Below are 18,202 nucleotides of genomic sequence, written 5' to 3'. Positions count from 1 at the left end.
TAATTACCTGGACAATCATTGAGGCGTTTTCTGAGCTCGTGTTTGTCTTGATATACATAATGGTAGATTGTCTTGTGGACAGAATAGTACTCAAACAATATTGCCATTAATATATATTTGGTGTACTATTCTGTTTCCAAGAATTTCTGTCACTAGTCCTACAACTATGAGATCTATATAAGGGAACGTAGACGTAAGATAGTCATCCACGTTCAGACAGAATGGATCCTCACGCAACTGCTCATCGTCCTAATACTCGTATAAAACCAAGTCAAATGTTGATGTTATAGTTTTTTACTGTATTAATAATAACATTGCATTGATGTAAAATACAGAGTCCTCGTATTGTAAAACAAGATTTTGTATATCGCGAATTTTGACAGACATGACTATCTGATGGCATCTGGCAAAAATACGAAGTTGTGCTGTTCCTGATTCCTTCCAATCCATGAAACACCTGAATTGTTTAAAATTGCCCAAACTTTCTTTAATGGGTATAACATCCGTTAAGCCTTGTAACGCAATCTGACTTATTTATTTTTACATGGTTACGCAGTGTTAAATTTGATCATTAATAATACTGTCACACCGAAGTTTATCATTTGGCAAATTTAAGTAACGTCTCTAACAGATACTAACTTTCAACTGAAACTACTCATGACGACCCCATGGGTATTATTACTGTATCAGCTTAGGTCTTGAAGGTAAAATAAATTGACAGTAACAAGATTCCTAGCCTAAGACTAAGATACGAACCTTTAGGTGCTCATGAATGCCGAGAATTCGAATGCGGTACCGCGGAAATCGTTTAAGGAGCCAACAAACCACCAACGAAAGACACACCAATGCAAATTAGATGAGTGCAGATTAACAACAGAAAGTACTTTAGCGTCTTTTACACCAATGTATATTCTTTCTATGCAGTCTCAAAGTTTCATGCATGTTCATTTCTCGATATTTCAAGAAGTTCCATAATGGGGAGTGTACAAATTTGTGATAAATATGCAATAACATATCAGTTACATGACTTAATGAGATCACTGGAATATTTTTTTCATTTACGAAAAGTACTCCTGATATGGGAATATTACTAATATTTGCTCTGGGTTTCGCAAGTTCGTCACGCAATATAAGTTTGGTCGTTCTCATTTGAACAATTTATTGTTTCCTTGGCTACTTTTCAAGTCCAGATAAAGATTATACTCTACTTAAATTAATGATATTATGTACACCTGAAATCTCCTTCTCACTGTACCTAATAAAACATTTAAAATATAAATTCGTTCAATTACTCTTTTTTGTCTTTATTGTCTCACTCATACATGATTTCATCTGAAGGTCACCATTCTCTTAGAGCTCACTAAACATAACACCATTCTAGTCAGCTGTGAATTCCACTAAGGGTGAATTGGTCAGTAACTATTTTCAAAAGTATGTTGGATTGGAGGATTTATGTCTCCTTCAACAGGTTTCCTCCACAGGATCTAGTTACTTTGATTTATTTTCTTAGATAAACAGCAAGATAAACTTCATACACAATACACAGCTCTCGTCTATCTATAACGCTTTATGTTCTTCTGACTCAAAGAGTAGTAGTAAGTAAAATTACTAATTCCTGTGATAGCTACTTAAGGTAAGTTCAAACCTCTCATATGTCTTATGGTGTCCATTTTAAAACTCTATAAATACTGAATTCTTCTAAATACTGTTATTACATCTAACAGTCAAGCTAAGAAAACTAGTAGCACAGTTGTATATAAAAAATGATATAGATTGTAATAATAGAGATGGAAAACGGCAGAATTCCTTATTAAACCAAGTCATGATAAATATAATTTGCAAGAGAAAATGTTTTATAGGTACCAGTCCATACACGCAAATTTAATTTCTGATGGTTACATTCAAGAAATGATTATAATGTAAACAAAACTATAGTTACAAGAACGTTGATTTATTAATTATAATATTAAAGATAAGGGCTCAAGACAGACTATAATTTTTTGTTAATAAATTGTATGATTAAAAAGAATTTGCTATTTTAATGAATACATTTCTTTTCAAAACAACAAAAAATGCTTATTTGATCATTATACGGTTTATTTGCCAGCTAAACAGTTATGAAGGTAATCTACTCTCTTCTGACTCCTTAGAGGATTTAATTTTACTTAGGTACTCCAGAATACAGTGGATTATTCCAAAACTTAATCATAACAAGTTTGTATTAGAACTGTTTGTCACTTCTTAATTTTGTATAATATGATCGAGCAGTCTATGTAGAAACATTATACTCGTACAGCTATTGGAGAAAAGGCAGAGTGAGTCATGTCATTGATCATGGCTCCTCAGTTTTATGAGCAAGTGTACTCAGCAACATCTGAATTTTCTCGGAGTTTTTTCGATGGCTTCAAAAACTTCAATAATAATAATAATTGATTTTAAAAAAAATCTGAATTTAACATTAACGCTCTATGAAACGCGGTCACAGTAAACGTACTGAACTACTCGGTACTCGGTACTCGGTACTAGACCTCAGTGGGAAAAAACTACATCGACGGTTAGCTAGTATACTAAGTAGTATACTTATGTTTCGCCGGAGACTCTTATAGAAGAGATGTTGTCCAGTCCCGAATCGTGGAACGCTGTCGCTGCGTTCTGCAAGAGGGTGCTAAGGCAAAAAAGAAGAGAGCAGCTATAAAGCACCAGAATAGCTCATGCTGGTGGATTTTAGAATGAAGTAATGCCCATTGGGCGAACGATGGCACCCTCTTGAAGTAGTTGCAGAGATGCGTTCCCGAGAGGGTTTCCAATGCCTGGACCGGTAGGTTTTTAGTGGGTGAGAGTCCCACACACCAGGGCGAACACCTGTCCCTGACGGTGCATAATGCATTTTCCTACCGTAAAAAAAAAAAAAAAAAAAAAAAAAAAAAAAAAAAGTGTAGAACACAGTCATTCAACCTTTACACTAATTAGTACTTTTTTAATGAATCATTTCTTCATTCTAAAATAGAGAACTTTGCTTAAGAATGTCTTGTTAGAGCAGAATATTTACGAATAAAATTATCGATTCAGAAGGAAAGCTTGTAGACTCAGTGTTCACAAATTATCTGTCGGATAGCCTATTTACCAAATAAAAGTTAAAACTATCCACATAATAACATTTCCCATTACTAATGTTACAAGAACTTAAACAAGACGTTTCGAGAACTGGTGGTGCTGTTTTCTTTAGATGGCAAACTCAAATTTATTCTGACCATCTGAACTTATTTTTAGGTTAACAAACCTAAAACCATTGCGATGAACGCGCCAAGTGAATCAGTTAGGTGTCAATTCTCGAAGTGATCTGACAGTTGTAACATAACTACGACCAATGGCCGAAATACAGGTATCATTTGAAAATATCCATTGTTAATAATGTAGATTGAACTTGCTTATACTTTTCGTTTATATCATATCATTCACTATGATATGCTATATTATGAACAAATGTGAAATGATCAGTTTCCATTAACGACGATTAGAAGACAGTCATTATTATGTTGACATTTTTCATTTCTTACGAATACATAGTGCACAATGTTTTCGCAGTTAAGTATACACTTTGTGTATAACCACTTCGTGTTCGAATGATGAATATTCAAAACATTGTAAAAGTTAAATTGATCGCTTTAATTATTTGTTTGTTTCAAGCAACCTATTGCCTTGTTATTTTTGTTGTTTCATTTACAGTCAACCCTAACTTAATAACACTTAATGCTTATTCATAAACATAATAACACTTAATCTGTGTTTATAAATAATATTTTAATATCAATGTGTTACATTTCATTTTAGATTACGAATGTATTCCAAAGGACACTGAAATATGGTGTCCTATTTTATTATAAAATCGAACATTTTCTAAATACAAATTTAATAATTATTATTATCAATAGTGCTCTAAACTTCAGACATACTGAACAATGATGAGTTCCTGTAAATATAGCAAGCAGCAATTTAGTTACTAGCAAGTACTGCAAGTATTTCAGCGGAAGTATTGAAGGCGTTTTTCCATAATCGGAATTTGTGCATATTTCCGCTTCGTAAAACAAAGATAAATTACTAATTGTAATATTGAAATGAAAGGGTATCAATTATTGCCATGATCATTAAATATGGTAAAGTGCACATTTAATTCTCTAAAATATATTTAACTTAGATATAAACACATTTTAATATAAGGCATTCTGTAAAAATGTTTCTGTTGGTTTGTACCATTAGTGTATTTATTGAAATGGACGGAAATATGACATTCCATTTACAAAAACGTCGTGGCCCAGCTAATATTAAACAAATGCCATTACAAATAACTGATGAATTTTATTCAGTAATCTAAATTTTACTGAATAAGAGTAATCTAAATATTTGCTTTGTCGTGATGTAGTCTAATTAGTAAAAAATACTAATTCAAAATTAGTAATATTTTCTTTCATAAATGACAAATTAGATTTGATGTTTAAAGACACAACGTTTAAATTGATTTATACGGTTATTAGTATTTAAAATTACCGTTACTACATGAGTGTATATTATTACATAGGACTATATTATTTTAATTTCGGTATAAACATTTATAATTAACTATAAATTAGACATTATTTCGACATACTTTTAGACTTTTTTAGACATAAATGAGTTAATATTTCATTCAACGACGCAACGGCTCAAATTGTTAATACAGCACGATGTTTTGTGGCTTGATCTAAAATTGATGAAACCAAGATATTGGTGAGGCTGAAACCACCGATAAGGATACTGAGGGAACATTCCTTACCTTAGAGAATATTGTGTGTTATTCTCCTTTGATCTTTTGTCAATGTTTGACCACTTTCTGGTGTTTAACTTCAGAACTAAAACTTAGGAAACTAAGTACGTGTTTTAGCTGTAACACAGTATTAGCTTACACTAACCGCTCTGTATCGATTATTATAATAATAATTCACGACGCTTGTGTTAACAGTTCTGGAAAGTTTCTTAAATCAACAATAAATGTGTTCTTGTTACCGATTTCACTTAGCAACAACATCAGTAACACCTGATAGGAAGATGGTGACTTTTCTTATATCTGCAGCCATGCTGTCCACTAGAATGATTCCGTATAAAAACTGTGGCTACTGGATATGAATAGCTCGACGGAACTTTAACAAGGTTGTTGTTAAACGCTCTACTTCAAGTGAACTACGCAATTACAATGTCTGATGTATGTCTTGTCTTATCAGGTGAAGTGTGGGCTAATAAGTTATCTTCTAACACTTAACATGTTGACCAACGACTTAAAGGCACTTCCGAACCATCACCAATGGCCAGGCAGGCGCGCTGCTTGCAAGGACAGGATCGCTCACCAGTGACCTATCCAAACAGCATCCTCGCTCGACGTTGCTTAATTCGGTTATGTCGCGATATTAGCCTTTCCCACTACACTGCGCCAGTATACAGTCCGCTACTCATTCGAAAAATATCAAAGAACCAGCGAGTAAAAACGTACTGCTACCTCATTTTTTGACCTTGAAAAACTAGGTAGAGTGATTCAGACCCACACCTCACTTTTTGGGTCTAAGCCATCATGAGCCTTTCGACTCCGTAGTATTCTTTAAAATCATCCATCGTATATAATAAACTAAAACAAGGTATGATTGTCCTTTCATTTGTCGTAGGTAGATCCATACGGCTCAATCACCCACACGCAATTCAGGTTGTCGAAGAAGTTAACCCTCCTTTTTCCAGTTCCTTTGGTGATACATTCGATATAGATATCAAAAAGCATTGTAGTAGTCGACAGCAACATTTTTCAGCATCATTAAACGCGTTGGAACATCTACAGATTAGGCCAAAATTGGGGAAGGCCACTTTGCGTAAATTAAAGAAACAAAATTATAAAGAACTATAAGGGTCCTCCACAAATGTTTCTATAATCATGGAATAAACACCTCTGATGAGTGTTGTGGAAACTGCCATCACATAGTATCTGTTTTCGGTGTTGAGTCAGCGGGTAACCTGAGGAGGTATGTAACTTGACAAGAGAGGCTGCACTTCTAGGCCTTGCACCGGAGATTCCTACAGGTGTTAGCCGGAGTATCGGTAACATCGTCACGTTTACAGAGAAGTTATCCCTTCCCTTCCTGGTTACACGCCTTACCTGCATTCCTCTGTGGGCTGGCGCTGCTCTGAGCTCGTGCCGCCCAGTCCAGCTGTTCAGAGATCAGGTTCGGTGAATATGGACGCTGCACGTCTAGACCTTGCACCGGAGATTACTAAAGGTGTGAGCCGGAGTATCGGTAACATCGTCACGTTTACAGAGAAGTTATCCCTTCCCTTCCTGGTTACACGCCTTACCTGCATTCCTCTGGGGCTGGCGCTGCTCTGAGCTCGTGCCGCCCAGTCCAGCTGTTCAGAGATCAGGTTCGGTGAATGTGGACGCTGCACGTCTAGACCTTGCACCGGAGATTACTACAGGTGTGAGCCGGAGTATTCTGTCCTAAGGTAGAAGTGTGTTTCAGCTTAAATGTGCTACTTCGCTAACTCCTAAGCTGAAGAAACAAATAGAAGTCAAAATAAGAAACGTCGCAACATAAACTGCCATGGTTCACCATTGATTTACCTCTTCGGCTAAGGAGTTTCTCTAGCATCATCACATTTAAAGCTGAAACACACTTCTGCTTTAGGACAGGATGGAGATAGTAAGAAAATACATTTGCTAGAAACTGTACTCCGTTTAGCCAAACATCTTGTTTTGTGAATTAACATCTTTAAATACAATTACATTCTTTGGAATTGTAGAGCCAACATCTCATGCTACATGACACAATTTGATTTATGTTTTCCTCTCAGTTTACAATGTGGCTGTGGTACTGTAAGTGTTAAGAGACTATTTCAAAAACATTTAAACACTAAAAAGAATATTTATTATGGTTTTAAATAAGATTTTATCTACTTACGGGTCCGATTCCGGCAAAAATTAAAATTCAACTTTTTTATTCTAGTTAAAAGTGTAGGTCTACTCTCGTTTATAGTGTTATAACACAACAACATCAACACAAAACAATCTCCTGCAAAACGAATGATGCCCTCCAACACTATAGCTGCTTTGATATAGATTTATACAGAACTGTTATTTTTTGTTGCCTTGAAAGAACGCATACTTTTAACTTTAAAAATGAGAGAATCTGGCGTAAATTATTCCCCGGATAAAAAACAGGAAAATTGAAGAAAATATCATCTACAAGAGGAATACTATTATTACAAAGTTGAAGTTTTAGAGTAAAGAATTTAAAAGCCATAATGACAATGGTAAACTGCATCGATCTAGATCAACTCGGTCACCATGCAGTTTAGTATGTTAGCCTAACAAGAAATTGAATTCTTTGTATAGCATTTTATAAATACTAATAATTAAAAAACATTAATGTTTCTGAACAATTTGCTCTCGGTTTTACTACGGCAAGGCTACTTTATTTGAGTTAGGCTATATTTCATTAACAATATTTTGTTGCTGAATCCTTTGCAAATTTCGATATAAATATATATTTACTAATAAAAAATTGCTCAACCTTTTGTTGATTACAAATGTTAGAAGAGGTGATTGGATAAGTTTGACGTTGTATACACAGCTGTTATATATACTTCTCTGTCCTCAGATCTACTCTCAAAAGATAGGCAGGACCTCAACTTACAGAGAATTATAGAGGTGGATTAATACTCTGGTCGATAAACAGCATCGACCTAGAAAAAATAATGTGTTACTGTTTTGAAGTTAAACAATTTTAATTACCATTTTCCTGTAAGAGGCTGAAAATAGAGGTCAACAGTGAAGCTTTCCTCCGGTTGTATAACATGCCTGATAGAAGAATAAAGCTGTTACGAAAATTGTTTCTCGTCGAAGAGGCACCTCGAGAAAAACGTGGAAACACGCTTGTGTAAATAAAATCGGTCCTAGCATTATTGTACATTGGACCAACGAAACATGTCTGTTTGTTCTACTCTACTTTTTGACCAACGAAACAAACTTTTTTAGAAACAAGTATATTTGTTATATTGCACTTTAGACTAACTAAACAAACTTGTGTTAGAAACAAGTCTGTTTGTTCTACTGTATTTTATACAAACGACACAAACTTTTTTAGAAACAAGTATATTTGTTATATTGCACTTTAGACTAACTAAACAAACTTGTGTTAGAAACAAGTCTGTTTGTTTTACTGTATTTTATACAAACGACACAAACTTTTTTTAGAGAAACAAGTATATTTGTTATATTGCACTTTAGACTAACTAAACAAACTTGTGTTAGAAACAAGTCTGTTTGTTCTACTGTATTTTATACAAACGACACAAACTTTTTTAGAAACAAGTATATTTGTTATATTGCACTTTAGACTAACTAAACAAACTTGTGTTAGAAACAAGTCTGTTTTGTTCTACTGTATTTTATACAAACGACACAAACTTTTTTAGAAACAAGTATATTTGTTATATTGCACTTTAGACTAACTAAACAAACTTGTGTTAGAAACAAGTCTGTTTGTTTTACTGTACTTTTTTACCAACGACACAAACTTTTTTAGAAACAAGTATATTTGTTATATTGCACTTCAGACTAACTAAACAAACTTGTCTTAGAAACAAGTCTGTTTGTTCTACTGTATTTTATACAAACGACACAAACTTTTTTAGAAACAAGTATATTTGTTATATTGCACTTTAGACTAACTAAACAAACTTGTGTTAGAAACAAGTCTGTTTGTTTTACTGTACTTTTTTACCAACGAAACAAACTTTTTTAGAAACAAGTATATTTGTTATATTGCACTTTAGACTAACTAAACAAACTTGTGTTAGAAACAAGTCTGTTTGTTCTACTGTATTTTATACAAACGACACAAACTTTTTTAGAAACAAGTATATTTGTTATATTGCACTTTAGACTAACTAAACAAACTTGTGTTAGAAACAAGTCTGTTTGTTCCACTGTATTTTATATACAAACGAAACATACTTGTCTTAAAACAAGTATGTTTTGTTGTTCTACTGTACTTGAGACCAATGAAACAAACTTGTGTCAAAAACAAGTCTCTTTCTTAGTCATTTTAGCTAGTATTCATTATTCATGCACTCGTAACAATACAAAGTTACATCATACTCGATAATTATAGGACTGACTACAGTTTGATCAAACTAAGCTGATACATCTCTTACACTCAGCTCACACTCCTCGTCACGTATTAGCTTGAGGTTAAACCAACAGAAGAATTTAATATTTTATACAATTCAATTTTGTTTTTTGTTTTGTTTTTTGTATTGGTACAATACTTTTCATTTTTAATCAAACAAAGTTTTATTTTTACTTTATATTATTCAAAATCATTTTAATACAAAAATAAACATTGTTAAAATACATTGTTGTATATTTCCTAAAATATCTTGTATAGAATTTATGGAGCCAGAAAATATGACTTCAAAAAAAGTGAACTTTGAAGACTAGAGCCAAATGGTAAATATGAAACGCATATTCCAAATTGTATAGCTTGAAAAAGCATTTTCATTTTATGTTCCCAAGGTACACACTTCACACAACCACAAATATCGCCAAAAATGTATAGTAATTATTTTGCATTAGAAATCTCTAGCTATTCAATCGAGAGATACAATTAGCATGTCTTTCAAAGGCAAACAGAATGATTCTCTAAAACATTTACCAACAACAAACGCTAGAAAACCCTAGTAATAATGTGAACGTCTAAAACTAAAAATAATAATACACTACCACGGGTATGAAGAAATTTATAAGGTAGTAGTCACATATTCCAGATTAGGAGTTCATGAATCCAAAGTTATCACAGTTTTTTGTACAGGTAGGAAGAGACAGGACTGTCATGATCATGATATCAGAACATGACTCAGTCACCATTATTCCAAGACGAGTCGCATTTTGCTGTTCTTTTCCAGGATTTGATAATAATACTGAATTATTACAGTATTTTTTTGTACAGAAGACACGATTAGGGTAGGAAGAGACAGGGCGGTATGATCATGACATCAGAACGTGACTCAACCATAATTATTACAAGGTGAGTCGCCTTTCTCTGCTCTTTACCAGGAGCTGAGACTAATATTGAATTATTACAGTATATTTTTGTACAGAAGACACGATTAGGGTAGGAAGAGACAGGACGGTATGATCATGACATCAGAACGTGACTCAACCATAATTATTACAAGGCGAGTCGCCTTTCTCTGCTCTTTACCAGGAGCTGAGACTAATATTGAATTATTACAGTATATTTTTGTACAGAAGACACGATTAGGGTAGGAAGAGACAGGACGGTATGATCATGACATCAGAACGTGACTCAACCATAATTATTACAAGGCGAGTCGCCTTTCTCTGCTCTTTACCAGGAGCTGAGACTAATATTGTATTATTACAGTATATTTTTTGTACAGAAGACACGATTAGGGTAGGAAGAGACAGGACGGTATGATCATGACATCAGAACGTGACTCAACCATCATTATTCCAAGGCGAGTCGCCTTTCTCTGCTCTTTACCAGGAGCTGAGACTAATATTGTATTATTACAGTATATTTTTGTACAGAAGACACGATTAGGGTAGGAAGAGACAGGACGGTATGATCATGACATCAGAACGTGACTCAACCATCATTATTCCAAGGCGAGTCGCCTTTCTCTGCTCTTTACCAGGAGCTGAGACTAGTATTGTATTATTACAGTATTTTTTTTGTACAGAAGACACGATTAGGGTAGGAAGAGACAGGGCGGTATGATCATGACATCAGAACGTGACTCAACCATCATTATTCCAAGGCGAGTCGCCTTTCTCTGCTCTTTACCAGGAGCTGAGACTAATATTGAATTATTACAGTATATTTTTGTACAGAAGACACGATTAGGGTAGGAAGAGACAGGACGGTATGATCATGACATCAGAACGTGACTCAACCATCATTATTCCAAGGCGAGTCGCCTTTCTCTGCTCTTTACCAGGAGCTGAGACTAATATTGAATTATTACAGTATATTTTTGTACAGAAAACACGATTAGGGTAGGAAGAGACAGGACGGTATGATCATGACATCAAAACGTGACTCAACCATCATTATTCGAAGGCGAGTCGCCTTTCTCTGCTCTTTACCAGGAGCTGAGACTAATATTGAATTATTACAGTATATTTTTGTACAGAAAACACGATTAGGGTAGGAAGAGACAGGACGGTATGATCATGACATCAGAACGTGACTCAACCATCATTATTCCAAGGCGAGTCGCCCTTTCTCTGCTCTTTACCAGGAGCTGAGACTAATATTGTATTATTACAGTATATTTTTGTACAGAAGACACGATTAGGGTAGGAAGAGACAGGACGGTATGATCATGACATCAGAACGTGACTCAACCATCATTATTCCAAGGCGAGTCGCCCTTTCTCTACTCTTTACCAGGAGCTGAGACTAATATTGTATTATTACAGTATATTTTTGTACAGAAAACACGATTAGGGTAGGAAGAGACAGGACGGTATGATCATGACATCAAAACGTGACTCAACCGTCATCATTCGAAGGCGAGTCGCCCTTTCTCTACTCTTTACCAGGAGCTGAGACTAATATTGTATTATTACAGTATATTTTTGTAACAAACTGCATATCTACATCGGTTTAAATCGTAGGCAGTAAAAAAGAAGTTTGTTACTCCTATATGTATATGGCTGCTCGAATTGTTCTTCCACTTCAGGTGAGTTTACGGATTTGAAATTTTACACAATTTACAACTTACATATAGATACCTACCTAGAGATGCCTAAAATATCCATATTTATGTTTGAAGGCCACTTTTTGGAGCTCAAAACATCATCTCCCGTAAGACATATATATGATAATCTTTAAAACTGTCATAACACCAAAATACTCCATGAAACTACTCAAAACTTGACGTGTACGTCACTTTAGACACCTACAAGACTGACAATAACAAAATCTCAAATATCGTTAAATCGCGGAATCATTCTACTGATTTGGATATTAATTTTAATAAACTTGATTGTGGCTATACTGATCAAGTTGACTGTGTGCAAACCTAACCTAATAATATTTTAACGTTTTTGTGTTATTGTCTTAATCTGGATAATTCTAATAGTTATATTTACTTGTTTAACATCATAAAAGGAACTTCTAATCAAACCTAAATCAGATCGTTGATGTTTTACAAAAGTACCGTAATTGGCAGCTTTTATTTTTAACGTGGTATGTTTTTAAATTGTTTAGTTAAACATGAATAGGACGTTATATGTATTGAAAATAACTTGTAAAAAGAAGATGTAATTATTATTATTGTTATTTTCTGAATTGTATATTTGTATAATTCTTTAAGAGAATAATAAGGCTGCACCTGAAGAAAAATGGTTAAAAGACATAAGTGTATTGTTAAATTATTTGTAAACATTATGGCCTGTGAAAAAGTAAAAATGTAATATTCTTTATGACAGAATCTAAAACTCTATTGTAAAAATATAGATATATAAAACAGTTTAAATTGCAACAAAATTTTACAGTTTAGTGTTAACGATGTAAACGCGGATATGAAGTAATAGGTCCTATTCCTCAACAACAGCTATTTCGGTTTGCTTGTTTTAAAATTATTGTCTCTCTAAAAAACACACTTTCTTCCTGCAATATTGAGTAATTCTAACCTATTTAACAGTACGTTCCAATTATGCAGGGAAATATTTTAATCAGAGAAACGTTTAATTTAACAAAAGTTTTCTTTTCTAAACAAAATAATCATGTTTCAGATAAAAACGCCTGTAACCTTCAACATTATAAACATTATCTTGGAATCCCCAGATTTTACCGTTTCATAAACATACAAATGAGGGCAATTATAGGTCAAGATAAATTAAATGTGGCCATGACCACACCGATAAAGTGTCGATAGTGTCGAACTGTGATAAGGAATGAACATGCTATGCACTGACATTTCAGTTCCTGTTTTACGATTCGATGCTTTCATGCCAAACTTGTTTCATAGAGCCGGTTCTTTCTGTCTCAAATATGTAATCTGGAGAGTTTTCCCATCAGAAAAATATGTTATTCTTCATAATTGTATGCTCTTGTACAAGGTCACAAACTGTTGACAAATTTTATACAATTTTTGACAGTTATACACAATAATATTAACGATGAAGTGCATAATGTATCATCTTACGGTACTCGCATCTAATTATGAAAAAAAACGCTTACTAACAGATCTCAGTTAGTAAACGTAACTATCTTTTTCATAAAAATACTTGCTTGCCTCTTTAATGTCTCTTACCATTCTAAATTCTAGATCTTTGATCTTTGTACTTCAACGTATTGTTCTTGAAAACCAAGAGTTACTAACTACTACTAGCATTTACTCGCGGCTTCGCACGCAGTTTCCTTCTAAACAACCAACACTCCTGTGATACTCACTGGATGATATTCCAATCTGCTGTTCCATTTTCAACTGATTGGACTTTAAGTCTAAAGAACAGTATTTTGAGACTCTAAGTAAGAGATTGAAACAGTTTTTATAAGTGCCAATGAAACATATCGAATGTCTCTGCAACATTCTATAAAAAGAATGCCTCTAATTATATCAATTTTATTTCAATTATACCACTTGAAATATTTTAGGTCAATGCGAAGGAATAATAAAGTCGGCTACTGCAGGCTTATCAGTAAAACATTTATAATGTTTTAATCACTACATGTTTAAATTACAAGAATCAATATTTATAACTTTGTTATTTTGTGAGGCCTTTCGAAAGCAAAAGAAAAAGTTATAAATATTGGTTCTTGTAATTTTAATGCAGTGATTGAATTAAGAATAGCCAATTCAAGCTCCATCTTCCACATTTATAATGTTATATTATGTAGCCCTAACTGATCATTTTAAAACGGAAGTATTCTTATATCGAGTTAATATTATTCCCGTTTTTACCTTAGGTGTTAGTTCTTCAAAGCTATGAATTGTATGTAGACCTGACACAGTACACTGTATGCCCTTGCTTTCTTTGGTCGCTATAACTACCTTTTTATTTTCTTGGTTTAGAGTATGAATTACATTAATTTTTATATAGGCTATCTAGTTAGTATCGTATATCTCATCAGTACAAAATGGCCTACTGCTTCTTCTTCGATAGTTTTCTGTTATAAAACATTGCTCTTTGTGTCTGGTGCATTGATTGCTTTGTGAGTCCTTTTGCAATGGTCAAGAGCTAATTGCACTAGTTTTTATTTCTCAAATTGTAGTCGCAGAACGAATGGTTCGTTGAGTTATATTAGTGCCTGTATCCTGTATGTTCACAGAACTCCTTTCTTGCTCCTTTAGCTACTGTAAATATTCCGCCCCCACAATGTTAAAAGAAACTAATTTCAAGTATCCAAAATGATCTGAGTGGTTTTAATTCGTTACTGCTACCACTTGTAGTAACAGTAATACAACACTACTGTCATAACCAACTCGCAGCATAGGACAGAGGATATTTTGATCATGCAAATACAAACTTCTAAATAAATATATATATATATATATATATATATATATATATATATATATATATATATATTATATATATATACAGGGTGTATATTGTGTCTGGAAACACCCAAATATATCCTTTAATAATTTAAATATAAATTTGAAACCTCTTACAATCGTGATAGAGATTGGGCATCTACTTTTTGGAACAATTGTTTTGTTATGTCACACCAACGGGGGACGTCCTGCTGAGGGTATCGTGAATATTCTTAATGGAAGCCCTATACCTTGTGATACATAATTTTAAAGGTAAATAGCTTACTGAATTGAATGCCACAAACCGCAATCTCAAAGGAATTATTCTATCAGAAAAATAGAGCATTTTTAGTATTGGAAAATTTACTGATGTTCAACAATGTAATTTTAACATGGTTCTTGCCACAAAATGTGTTACACTAATTTTTTTAGCATTTTTTAAATATTCAATTAAAATAAAATAAACAATTTTATTTTTAAGCTGGTTTCATTAGTACAAATTTACCAGTTTTTTATTACAATGAATAAAACTTATGAGTCACTTTCTCTGATTACTTATGAATCTGTACTTGGTGTTTTTCCAGTCAGCAGGAAGGTTTAAAGAGACAAGGTCACTAGCCTATGAGAAACATTATGTGTGTTATTAATCATCTGGTCTACAGGTTAGGTTAGGTTAGGTTAGGTTAGGTTAGGTTAGGTTAGGTTAGGTTAGGTTTGGCCGATTACGTACACTCCATTTTAAAACGCTCAATAGTTTTTGATATTGTTGAAACACTTATGGGATTCCTTTCTGGGAAAGTGTCATTAAACAAATTACAAACTTCCCGATAAGATCTTTGACGATCGCCATATCCTCGCATCATCAATCAGAGTAATTCGTTCTCTTTCAGACAATTCCATTAAAATGCCAAATAAAACTGAACTACTGTAATTAGATAACTTGTTGACAGCAATGCTTCAGAGACACTGATTAACTTGACAGGAATGATATGACCTTTGTCCATTTGTAATTCCCAAGCTTAGACCTGTCTAGTGAAAGCTCCATGCTCAAAAAACTGAAACCTGTAGAAACCAGATGATTAATAACACAATAATGTTTCTCATAGGCAAGTGACCTTTGTCTCTTTAAACCTTCCTGCTGACTGGAAAACACCAAGTACAGATTCATAAGTAATCAGAGAAAGTGACTCATAAGTTTTATTCATTGTAATAAAAAACTGGTAAATTTGTACTAATGAAACCAGCTTTCTAAAAATAAATTGTTTATTTTATTTTAATTGAACATTTAAAAAATGCTAAAATATTAGTGTAACACATTTTGTGGCAAGAACCATGTTAAAATTACATTGTTGAACATCAGTAAATTTTCAATACTAAAAAATGCTCTATTTTCTGATAGAATAATTCCTTTGAGATGCGGTTTGTGGCATTCAATTCAGTAAAGCTATTACCTTTAAAATTATGTATCACAAGGTATAGGCTTCCATTAAGAATATTCACGATGCCCTCGGCAGGACGTCCCCCGTTTGGTGTGACATAACAAAACATTGTTCCAAAAAGTAAATGCCCAATCTCTATCACGATTGTAAGAGGTTTCAAATTTATATTTAAATTATTAAAGGATATATTTGGGTGTTTCCAGACATAATATACACCCTGTATATATAATATATATATAATATAGTATATTTTATATATATAATTGGGGGGTGGGGGGGGGGGGGGGTGGGGGGGGGGGGGGGTGGGGGGGGGGGGGGGTGGGGGGGGGGGGGGGTGGGGGGGGGGGGGGGTGGGGGGGGGGGGAAATTTGGTTTTTTATTATATTATATCCTTAAAACAAATTAAACTTTGGCAACAATGGAAATTAAAAAGAAAACTATAAGTGCACTGCATGTTTCATCCAGACAAATTTTCCTAAACTCCAAGGTATAAATTTTGGTTTGAACAGTGACATTTCCGTAGATATAAACTATTTATTACCAGTTATTCTGTAAGTGGGAGATTAATTGTAGTTTGCCAGATGCACTTCCTTTGTTTAGTTTTTTAAGGACATTTTCATAATCAAATTGTGAAAAAGTAACGTTGAGAAAACAGAGCAGATTCGATCATAAATACATATATTCATAGAGCCTAAAATAGCATTAATTTTTCATTCAGATAGTAGTATAAACTAATTAAAACCCTCTCCTAACAGGTTGGTTTCCTGAAAATGGATGCTATATTTATTCTAATTCTCTAGAACAATCTATTATTGTCAATATAATTCATTAATAGTGTTTACTTCCAAAACAAACCTCATTTAGTTAAGGATTGCAAAGTGTTGTTTTTGTTTCCACTTAATTGTTAAGGTATTATAGTTTAATCAAACAAATGTACAAATCTATTCAATCTAGACTCACATTATATATAATTCACTATGAGTTCGCACCTATTGGTTAAACAGTTATTAAAGAATACTAATGTAAGGTGATCAGTCGGTTACGTGACGCTGTTTGCCAAAATAGACCACAAATCAGTGTTGCTGTTTAGACAATAACGAGAAAGAACAACAACTAACTGTGACAAGTATATTGCTTTTTGAATAGAAATTAAATGATTTTACTACTTCCAAAAACAACAAAGTTAATATGAAAAAATTAACATCTTGGAATTAACTGGCAATATTAAATGTTAATTTAAAGCATATGTTGAATATTGTTTTTCAATGGTTCCATGAATAAGATGATATAATATTTTGTTATTTTGTTATCACATTTAACTCCATGTAAATAAAATAGAAGACACCGTGCCAACCAACTGCTTGATTGGAAAGCGTCAGCCTAGTGTCTAACTAATGGCCAAGCTTTGTTGCTATGATAATGTGCCCCATGACTAATGTGTATTTGAACAAAAATAAATGTTGTATGCTTCTAAACATCTTGTCTTGTTGCCTGTAACTATTGCTGGAAATTGTTTGAGGTTATGTTATAGTTAGATTTTATTTGGAACAACAGACATTCTTAAAAGGTTAAGTAGCGTATAAACAATTTTTTAATGATCTCTATTGAGGGTCCGATTATAATGGAATTCATTTCCATGAAGTTTAAACACTGGTGTTTAAAAAAAAAATAAAAAACAAAAAATGCTACAGATTTAATGATGTTGGTTTTTAATCTAGGGTCTATTTAGCCTTCTAAAGATATGCTGATTGTAAAAGTAATTTGTTTGGCTAAAGAAAATCACCTCAGTATTTTAGACAATTTTTAATGTATATTTTTACTATAAATTTAATATGTCATTTTATAACTAAACTGTTTTTAATCAAGTCACCAAAAATCTCAGCAGTTTATTGAAGTTCTAAATATTTTAACATAATGTGATAAGTATAAATTAATGGTTCTGACAGGCTTAAATATTAGAGAACTTCAAATATTATTGACCTCTCTGCTGAACACTAAAAATGACTTCAAAACTTGCTTAGAGCAGTGAAAATTGCGCTTAGTGAATTATACGGCATCAGAAGAAAACTACTGTACTTTGAAAAATTATATCATTAATAATGCCATTCCAGATACTTTTTGAATATAAATAAGTATATCTACGTTTTTGAATATACTTTGTCCAATTTGCAATG

Source organism: Homalodisca vitripennis, chromosome 1, assembly GCF_021130785.1.
Source record: "Homalodisca vitripennis isolate AUS2020 chromosome 1, UT_GWSS_2.1, whole genome shotgun sequence".
Lineage (NCBI taxonomy): Eukaryota > Metazoa > Arthropoda > Insecta > Hemiptera > Cicadellidae > Homalodisca > Homalodisca vitripennis.
The sequence above is the reverse complement of the archived record's forward strand: the minus strand, read 5'-3'. Positions refer to the sequence as shown.